The sequence below is a fragment of the Cyanistes caeruleus genome, chromosome 3 (assembly GCF_971803275.1).
Source record: "Cyanistes caeruleus chromosome 3, bCyaCae1.hap1.1, whole genome shotgun sequence".
NCBI lineage: Eukaryota > Metazoa > Chordata > Aves > Passeriformes > Paridae > Cyanistes > Cyanistes caeruleus.
Window position 1 is genome coordinate 40,084,624 of NC_141703.1, and position 10,716 is coordinate 40,095,339.

The following is a 10,716-nucleotide window of genomic DNA, read 5'->3' on the forward strand; positions in this document are numbered from 1 at the left end:
TGTAATATTACAAAATGCAAGATACTGCATGTGCAGATTAATAACTATTTGTAGTGTCAACCCAGGAACCATCCTGCAGGTAATAGAAAAATACCTGGATTTATTAGTCAAGGATGAAAGGAAGCTGCCAGTTTAATGTGGTTGTGTAAAAACTGAGTGTGACATTGTTTTGTGCACAGCCAAGCTTCTGGGTGACTGGTGAGACATTACTGTACCCAGTTCTGGTAAATCATGTCCAGGAAAGAGGAGTTTGTACAGAAGTATTTCCGGGAGGGTTACTGGAGATGAACAAAGCTTATCTACAGGAGTGCACTGGGAATGTTTGTTTGATTAACCTAGGAAAAGCAAATGCAGGGGAAGGTTATGAGTAAACCAGTAAGGCAGGGTGGAGTCAAGCTCAAGCAAGTAGGCATTTAACCTAATGAACAACACTGATGGAAGAGTACAGATCTAAACTGATTATAACCTAGACAGAAAACTAAGCCCTGTCTCAGTGCAGTGAGGGCTTTGTCTTCCACAAAGAACAGTGAAAATGGATTTATCTAACAGGCTTTAAAATGTGTTGTGCATCAGAATAGGAAGATTATATGTAATTATACAAAACAGATTTAAGTGATCAATGTTGGAGGAAGGAGTTTTGGGCCTCCTTGACTCATCCTGAGACCAGAGTAACCTTCTGATGTTCAGCAGAAAAAAAGCTGTTCTCAAGAAGAAAAGCTGTCAGCTGCTGGTTCATGATGAGGAGGGTGGGAAGGAGACAGTTCAGAAGGAGGTAACAGGAATGCTCCCGCTAAGGAGATTTACACCAGGTGTTCAGTCTCTTAGATTTGATGGGCAGCAAAATGTTATTTTACTTAATAGTGTATGCAGGGACCTAAGAAATGTAGAAACTGGAAATACAGAGGAATGGTGTATATAGAGTATGTAAAAGAAAATGTAGGATGGTCAGCTGGAGGAGGTGCTGGATGCCATGAATGGATGACTGTTCCCAAGGATCTTGCCATTGCTGTTGTGAGACTGAACATCTTGTCATTGCCCTGTTTTTCTGAACTTGGTTTTTGATTGTAATTCATCTGACAGGAATAACAACAACATTGGAAATTCATCTAATAAGTGCTGGAGGCTCAGCCCTAAAAACAAATACAGGATCAGTTACATGGAGTTGTTTATAGTGAGGTAGAGAATATGGGGTCACTTAGGTGCTGACAGTCTTCAGTAAAAATATACTTCTGTTATTTTTTACTGAAGAACGGGAGAGAAAAAATAAGGTAGTAAATTGCAGGGAAAGAGAAACTTCCTGCCGTAAAAGACTGAATTGGGCAAGGCTTGCCAGGCAAATATCTCAGCCCACAGCACGCTTTCCCAGCATGACTTCCTTTGTAGCTTCACACAGGAGACTCAAGAGTCATCTAGTCCCCCTGTGCTGTACAGCTGGGCTTTTGCCAGCTTCCTAGGATTTAGAAACTTCAGTTTTATTGCTCGCTTCTCAAGTCTTTTTATGTCTTGTATCGAGCTGTCTTATTTCAAGCTTCAGTGGCCTGTGGCTTACTGCACTGTTTTATGGTAGCCTGGAGTTTCACAATAAATACTGAATTTTTATCTTGCGCAGCAACCAACACACTGGTTTGTAATTTTTTTACTAGCTGTTGTAGCCTCTGACTATGCATTAGAGTATGTATTTACAAGAGGAAAATGGCCTTTTATATCCTATCCAGACCCAGGGTTTGACAGATCTCCACTACTAACAGTATCAGTCTCAAGATGTAAAGTGTAGCATATGAAGGATGGGGGAATCCGTAGTTCCCTCCCTCTGAGAGCTGATGATGGTCTTCTGACCCTGAAGCTGTCTGTGTTACAAACTGTTCTGGTGCACATTTGTTTTACATGGTCAAGTCTTCTTTTGAGTGTGTATTAATAGAAGAACATGATTTCCTGAACTTGCTTACCATCATGTCTTTATATTCAGGCTGTCAATACAGTTCCATCATCACATGGATTTCTCCTAACTGTGTGTCATTGTAGTATTTAGGAAGTGTTAAGGATTAAGGTTTTGCTTAGTCTTTAATATTTCTTGCTAGATTAATTATCCTGTTAGTACTGTCCAAAAAGTTGTCATCAAATTGAGGATGCAACTAGCTGTAGTGAAATGTGGCTGACTTGGCTTACCCCATCCTTAGCATTTTCAGGTGATCACACTGGTTAATTTCTCTTTCATACTGGCAGTAAAGTTGTCCCATTCTTTGACCAAGTGCAAAATTCTAAATGTTTCACACCTTTGTTCATGCTTTATAGGTGAGAGGAGTGTCTGAGTGTACCTGTAAAGGCAAAGGAGGCTGGATCTCCTCCGTCATGTCTGGCAGCAGTCAGGTGGCAGCTCAGATTGCCCAAGAGCCCATCAGTGACAGCCAGCACCATCTCCAGCCTGCTGGAGGGACTAGGATTTGGGATTTAACTTGCCACGCTGGAAGAGCATGTTACAGAAGCAAGGTTTCATTAACTTCTCTGCTTGCAGGCCAGTTTGGGTTTGCTGGAGTTTTTTGTTTTGTTCTTAAGCAAATCTAAGCCCTCATTTTGGAAGGCATGGTGAGCGTGCTTTCGTTTTGTAGTGGTGAAGGCTTGTGTGAGCTCAGAGAGACATGACTTCTTTGTCTGTGTCTAGTCTCACAGGGGTGCCAAGAGGGATATCAGCTGTCCACTGTAAGGCAGAGTCAAAATCTGCAGTGATGAATTACAGTCATCATTAGGTGTCTGCATTGGCTGGTGCTAACAGTTCCCTACATGCAGGGATTCATTCCCGTGTGCCATCCTGGGCTCAGCACCCTAAACTGGTAAATTAGGCTGACCTGTCCAGTGTAGCAAGAGTGATGGTCATCAGTATTGCTATGCTTCACTTCTGGTGCTTGGTTTTGGGAAGACAATACACAAAGCTGAGGTAATTCTCTAGGAAATTCTTGGCAAACTGAGACTTTAGCACTTGGATTCCCAGCAGCCAAGCATGCTGAGTGGGGAGATTTTAAACCAGATGATTGGAAATGTTCTTTGGACAACTCTTTTCTGCTCAGTTTTAATTGCTTATGGCCTTCACTTAAGCATATTTAGAGTCAGAGAGCCAAAATCTGAAGTGGTCTCTTGTACTTCCTGTGATCCATAGCGGGGGTGAAAGCAGACCCTGGAAGCTGGCTCTGTAAGCTCCCCAACTCTGCCCAACCCCACACTGCCTTTCTCCCTCTGACACCTGTGCTGGGCCATTTCAGCTCATTGCATTTGTAGAAAGTGAACCCAGACTATAAATACAAATTGTTTTATAATTCCTAGCTGCCAGGAATTATGCCTCAGCCATGAAAGAGGAAGAGAGTTAACACCATCCTCAACTTAAAACAGTTTAACCCTCACCTATTGATTCTCAAGAGATTGTTTTTTGTTGTGAGGGAAAACAAATGAGATTACATTCCAGCAGAACGAGGTTCAATTAATGTGTTTTACCTTACAACTAGTGAGGACAACCCATGTGAACACAATTACTGTGGCTCCACCAATAGATACTCATTAAAGTGCTGTACCTGCCACTTTCAATTGTATGATCCAGTCCCTAGGGTTTGGGTTCTTCTGGTTTTTTACAGTTTGAAAAAGATGGAGACAATAGGAGTAGACATACCAAAGTCTTCTCTCAGTCATAATTTAATTTTCTAACCAGAAAGGAGCATTAAGGTGGCTTCAGTCCCATGGGTATATTTCAAAATTCGATAGGTCTGCAGATCCCCACAGCTTTCTCATTATTGATCTTTCCTAACATTGTAGGTTAACTGTTAAAGGAAGAGGATCACTTGTTGAGGGGTAGGAATGATGATTTTTTAACTGTTTGATGCAGTCAGATGGCCATCCCTTTAATGTAGTAAGGTCATTGTATTTAATTGAAGACGGTGGTTAAATTAAAAAAGAGTAATTGCTCTTGGCCCCTCTTTTTATTAATAGTGAAAATTTGATCAAACCATTCCCTAAAGTGCCAGGAAATCAAAGTGAAAATAGTATAAATTAGCTTTTGACCTGATTTTTACTGTTTTCAGTGGTTTTGGTGGACTTTTACTGATGTATTATGGCATTTCACAACAAGTTTTCCTTGCTTCCCATAAAGCAAATGAGAAACCTTGATGTTGCTATTAATTTTAATTAAAACTTCCACTGCATATTTAAGTTTTGTAAAAAACACTCGTCACTAATAAGTTAAATAGCTGTTGTTCAGATGTAGGTTCAAAACAGGAGAAGTCAGTTTCAAGATATAAAAAACACAGCAAAATAAACTAAAAACAGGTAATCTATTATTCTATTTGACTTTTTCTTTCTTTCTCCTTATGATGTTTAAAAATAAATCAATTCAATCACCAGACTTAAGAGAAAGTTAAGATGATGATAATGTTTTTATTTAGATACAAAAGTTTTGCATTATCTGTCACAAGTCAGCCTTTTTATTTTTTTTCTGAGTCAGACTTAAAATAAGTAATTCTTTGTAATAATCACTGTATAAGCATCAGGGACATGTATTTCATGAGCATTAGAGTTGTATGCATCAATAAATATTACAATAATATTTTCTTTTTATGCGGTTATTTTTAGCAAAATATTCAGAACTGAAATTGTAAGATGCCTTAATTGCTCTGAGTTATAGTGTAAATTAAAATAGTATTTCCAGTATGCTTTTCATAAAAAAGAACAAGGGGAAGCATTTAATCTTGATTTCACATAATCCAATCATAACTTAGATAAGTTCAATTTAGTACATGAACTAAAACCGAGTAGGCCGTTTTGGTGCATATCTGAAGGGATGGGTTTGTTCTGAATGTTTGGATCCTCTGTTCTGGTGGAGCTGGTTGCCCTGCCAAGCATCCCAGTCACAGCAGGAAAGGCATTGGAAGGGCCCTTGAGGAGAGGCAGGTTTTAAGGGCATTCACGGAGGGATAGGTTTAAAAGGAGGCTGGTTGCTGCCTGGGGGATGTGACAGCCCCTGGAAAAGAGCCAGCTGCCAGTTTGCCAGCAAGTGCTGTCACTCTCTGTGCACAAGGAGTGTGCCCAGCTCAGGCATGGGCCCTTCCCTCCCTCCCTCCCTCCCTCCCTCCCTCCCTCCCTCCCTCCCTCCCTCCCTCCCTCCCTCCCTCCCTCCCTCCCTCCCTCCCTCCCTCTGTGAATGCACAGGTAGGAGCTAATTCAGGGGTGATCCAGGAGTGGAGAGGCAGCTCTCACCTGTACAGTAACTTGTCTCTTTCTAAATGAAGGTCTGGAGTTTCTGCTTGTAGGAGCTTGTGGCGCCCAACCTCTTAATTAGTGAAACAGGAAGTTTTAACTAAATGCTTCAGAATCATGTGGTTTGTATATGATCTTTATCAACATAGGAGTTACTGACTGCTGCCCTTCAGAGATAAACATTAAAGATCTGAAAATATTTGCCTCCCAACATTGACTGTCGGGTTTGCCTTTTGGTCTTTAGTTATTGTTGCTTCTTTTTGCTGCTTTGTGATAGATTGCTGCTTTTTTTTTTTTTTTTAGCAGAAACCAGGAATCTCATGTTTTTGATCATGGTAGCTGATGCTTTAAGACAACTCAATATCATAAATATATGATAAAATTATTCTGAGGCTGAAGAAAGATTCATGCAAGGCAAAACTAAAAGGAGCTGAGTTTGTGAGGTGTACAGAGCTCTCATACTCTTCTTTAGGTCTTCAGTGCTGTACATGAATGCAACACTGTGACTATTGTTTTCAAGCAACCTTTTATAAGTGTGTTATAGTGGGAGGCATGTACAAGCAGGAGATCTGCTTTAAGAGCCACAGCTCATTTGCTTGAGGAAAATAATACAGAGAATTAGCTCCAGCCCTTCTTGGCATTTTTTCTTGGGCCTTCAGTGAGAGCTGACCTAACTGCAGGTAGATGCTTGCAAAATAATTTGGGAGCAACCCACAACAAACCAAACAAATCCATAATATTATATTTTTCCAGAATTATTTTGGGACTTTCGTATAGCTCTGGTCCCACTGCACAGAGATGAACTGTATCAGGATAGCTTTTCTGGGATAGATTCCAACAATATTTCCTTGTGAGTTTGGGATGAACATACTGGGCATATTAGATGACTGATGAAAATGCTAGAACTACTCCATGACAATCTTCTCAAGGTGGTTAGTGCCTGGTCATGCCTCCACTGGAAGAAAAAAAATCATCATTTAGGTGAAAATATGTGTGCTGGTATGCATTAGGCTGATTTTTGAGAAAATGTATTTTTATCAGGTAATATGATGGTTTTCTTTACGCAGAGGGAGATATGAACAGCAAAATTAGTGGTCACTGTGGCCCTGTAATGTTCTCTTAAACCATACAAGTCAGCCACCACCTGTCTAGTTAAGGACTAGCTTTTCCTGAAATACTCATATAAGCAAAGTTTTAAAATTATTAAGAGTGTGCTGGAAAAATTGGTGTAGTATTTTAAAAAGTGATAATTCAATTTGCACATATTGTCTAAGTACCTGTGTGTGTGTGTGTTGTTAAGAAGACATAAAGGAGATTAAGAAACAAAACGACTTTGCTGCAGTGTTTTCCATGGACTTGAAAATCTTCAGCCAGTGTCTCAGCTACTATAAATTGGCATAAACTCCAATACCTTAAAGCTGCATTAGTTTATGTGACTCAAGGAGATGACCTCTAGGATTTGTGGGACCACTGTGTAAATACCAGAGCCTTCAGCCTGCCAGGGTCAAAATAAATAATGCCTTTGGAACAGTTCTGGCTCCACGCTTACATTTTACTCCTTGATTTAAGCAACAGTGTGTGAAGCAGAGCAGGGATAAGGGAGCCTTCAGCAGCTCTGCACGTTTCCCCAGCAAAACCACCACCAGGCTATTGCCATTTTCATCTTGCAGAGGGAAACTGATGAAGAGAGAAGCTGTCTCCTTACTGTGGCGCTAAAAAATGCACTTTCTTTTTGGTGGGCACAAGAGGCAGTGGCAGAGCTTTCCAGTACTAAGTAAGGGGCAAACCCTTCTGAAGAACATTTAACATGACAAGAAAATTTTGATCCTCCAAGCCCCTCACTTGACTGTGGAATGACACAGAAGGAGGTGGAGAGATGCTCTGGCAGTGCTGCAGCTCTGCCCTTGTGCCCACACAGATGCTTCCTTTGTGTCAGGAAAAAACAAATTAATGGTCCCCACCGGCTCTACCTGTGCAATGTGCCCCTCTGCAGGGGTGGGTGGATGGGCAGTCAGGGATGGAGCTGGGCAGGTTAAATTGTTATGAATGTAATGCATGAAGAACAGGCTTTTAAAATAGTTTCCTTTTTTCCCTGAGATAGAAAAGGCAGGGAAGAAAAACGCTGGGAGCTGAGAACTGGCAAAAGGTGCCAATCCAAGCTTTATCCAGAGGAAAAAATGCAGCAGTCTGGGAGGTGCCAGGGATGCTTCTGGCAGGAGTAGCAGAGCACAGAGCCATTCTTCCCTGCAGCAGGTTTGCTGTACTAGCAGGTATAGCTGCAGGCTGCTATCATCATAAACCTCCAGCTATTTTCATTTCATCAAAACAAATGCAAAGTTTGCCTCTAAACAGATATAAAATGCTCTAAAAGAGTCTTGGGCTTTTTCTAGCATGGGGAAGATGCAGCGAGACAAGCCCTGTGTCCTGTGCCTGTGTGGGTAAAAGTGTGGAGAGAGACCAGGAAAGGTTGAGGAGCAGTTGTTGGGATGCTGGCTTGAAGCTGAGAGAACAGCTGGATGTGAGCCTGTGTCACCAGCATTAAATCAATGGGATGGCTGCAGGGTCGAGGGCCTAAGGCACACAAATCCAGCCAGGTCTCTCTCCTGAAGGAGAAGGAGCTTTGGCAGCCCCTTGGCTGAACAGGGACCATCAGTGGCCAAGGGACACTCAAGGGCAGAAACAGGCAGGTGTGTTGCAAGCTTTGTCTCACCTCAGCTGCCTCTGAGATCTGTAGGTGCCCTGTGGAGCTAATCAGCCTCCCAAACCCCCAGACTTCTTATTTTACTGATTTAAAAATAGCCTCAGGCTCCTTAAGGGGCTGCAGCTGAGGAGACTCCCTTGGAACCCAGCTGGCTGAAGGGGCCCAGTAAAACTCAGGTCCTCCACAGGGATGTTTTCCAAGTGTGGTAGAAAAAGACATTTTTACATTTCTGTCTTTGCATGTGCTCCAATTCCTCCGTGTTTTGACAGAAAGAAGCATGGCACAAGGGGATGCCAGTGCTGGCATACTGCAGAGGTCTGGCAGAAGGAATCCCAGCAAGGAGAAGCAAACAGGACTTACTGCAGAGGCCACAGACTTTCCTTCTTCATACTTACTAACTTCTCAGAGAGGTCCTGCTACTTCTGATGCCATAGGTTAGGGGACTTTGGGTTTTATTTATTTACAGTGATACCATTTTTCATGTGCAGAAACAGGATAGCTGGTGAGGCTGTTTGGATTCTGCCACAGGATGAATGAAGACACATTTCCCAGGCTGTGCCTCTGAATCCTTTCCTTTGGGTCTTCCCATTACCTTCAGCTCTACCAGAAGGCTGTAGGGTGCTCCTGTGGTAAATCTAGCAATCTGCTGGACAAAGCACTAGGTGCCTGAGAAGACCTTCTATGGCTTGTTGACAGCCAACCTAATTATCCTGGTGGTGATTGCCACAGATGGACACACACTTTTGGGATCCTGAAAGAAAAACATTGTTTAAAAAGATGCACTTCCATTTCTGTGAGATAGGGTACTTTTCACTGCTGAGCAGCTACCCACAGCTCCTGCAGAGCATGGGCAGTGTCCATAAATCCACACACTAGCTTCTCCTAATACCCTGCTCAAGTAACCCAGCCCAAGTCTATCCTTTCAGCTGTGCATCCAGCTCCAGTAATAAGTGTTTAATCCCAGTGAAGCCCAACTGCTGCAGGTCTTGCTTCTGAAGGACACCACCACAAACTCAGGATGTTTCAATGGGCATCAGCCCCTGTCAGTGAGAGCTTCTGACCATGATGCTGCAACATGCATTTTTAGATAAAACTCACCTTGGACATGGTTGCATTGCTGAGCAAGCTAAATCCAAGTTCTACAAATGCCACATCTTATTAGAGCTATTTTCTTTATTGGTTTTATTGCAAATTGGCTTGAGTCTATAGACTCCTAGAGCATGAAGCCACATCCAGCTAAGTCTTAGAAGCTGAAAACTATAGGAGATGCAGCTGTTTCTCTCTGGAGCATTCATGAGGTAACAATAGTAACAATAAGGGGAAGGAAAATAGAGCAGTTTCATTGTGATATTTTTTAGAAAGTAAGGATTCCATTGAATATAAAATGATCATTGATTTTAGGCACTTTGATGGACTAATGTTTGGTTTTAATGGAGCCATTCAATTAGAAGAGCAGAAAAAGCTGTGTCAAGAGGGAACAACCCTCCCTTTGTATAGAGAGGTGCTGCTGAGTAGAAGTGCTGGAGTCCTTTATTTAAATAGGAATAATTAGATTGTACAAGAAACTTGGATTTGAAAGCAGTTCCTCTGATACATTCCTCTTCAGGGGTAATTATCTGCTGCATTCACCAAAGCCCAAAGGCTGATCTCATATCACATTGGATCATCTGCATTATGGCTAAAATTAAAACAAAGGGAGAGGAAGCAAATAAGAAAGGGTGTAAAACTCCGAAATGCCAGGTCTAAAAGGAAGTTCTTCCACCAAGATGGAAGGTGGAATGCCTTTTAGAGTGAACATCAGATGTAGATGGAGGTGAAATGCAAATAAGAGAATAATTATGCTGCACTCGGTTTCCACCAGCTGGATTCTCATCACGTGATGTCCCCTCACTGCTTTGCACCTTCTGCTTTCCATGGAGCTTCCATCATACTCAAGGAGGGCTCATCATAACCTTTCCTGTGGACAGCATTCACTGGGAAAGACTGGAAGACTTCTCTGGCCAAATAATAGTAAGCAGAGGTTGCTTCTGCTGCTGAGGTGGAGATTCATTTGCAGTCAGCCTGCTCCATTTGTCTTCTTCCTGACAATAAAATGTTGGACAGAGCAGATGAGACATTGCCTGTGTGGAAATCAGATCCTCTCTAGGAAGGCTTACACCACTTTACTGTCCATGCAAAACAAATCTGTAATTAAATGGTGCTTTAAATGCTCAGACTGTTGTGGTTTCCTGCTTTAGTTACAAAAATGAGGTTAATTTGTCAATTCCACAGGAACTGACTCACAAAAGCTTCCATAACCTTGCAAGGAACTTCTCCGTATGGTCAAGAACAGCATGGCTCTTAATTTGGATCCAAGGGTCTCCTAAGGAAAGCCAGCAGAGTCAAGTGGATGAAGATAAAAGCCTCTGTGCACTAATTAGGATTAGCTAATGCTTCTCCTTAAGTAGCAAAAGGACATTTCACCCCTGAAGTTTCTCTTAACAGTAAAGGATTCACATTAATGTGCATGAGTAGTGGTGGGGAAAGGTGTTGGATTACTGTAGAGCAGATCACTTAAATCATCTCATCTTTCAGGCAGTGTACTCAATCTGTGGGGGCAAGATAAATCTGTTCATTGCACCCATTAGTCCTGCAGTGGTTCAAGGACCACAGTGTGCTCCCCGACCACATGATGCTGTAAAAGCCTACATCATCTCTAGAATCAAAGGAAGAAAAGGGGAACAAGATGCTTTGTAAAAACAACCACCCTCAGACAATAAAGGCACGTAAGCCAGCAGGTG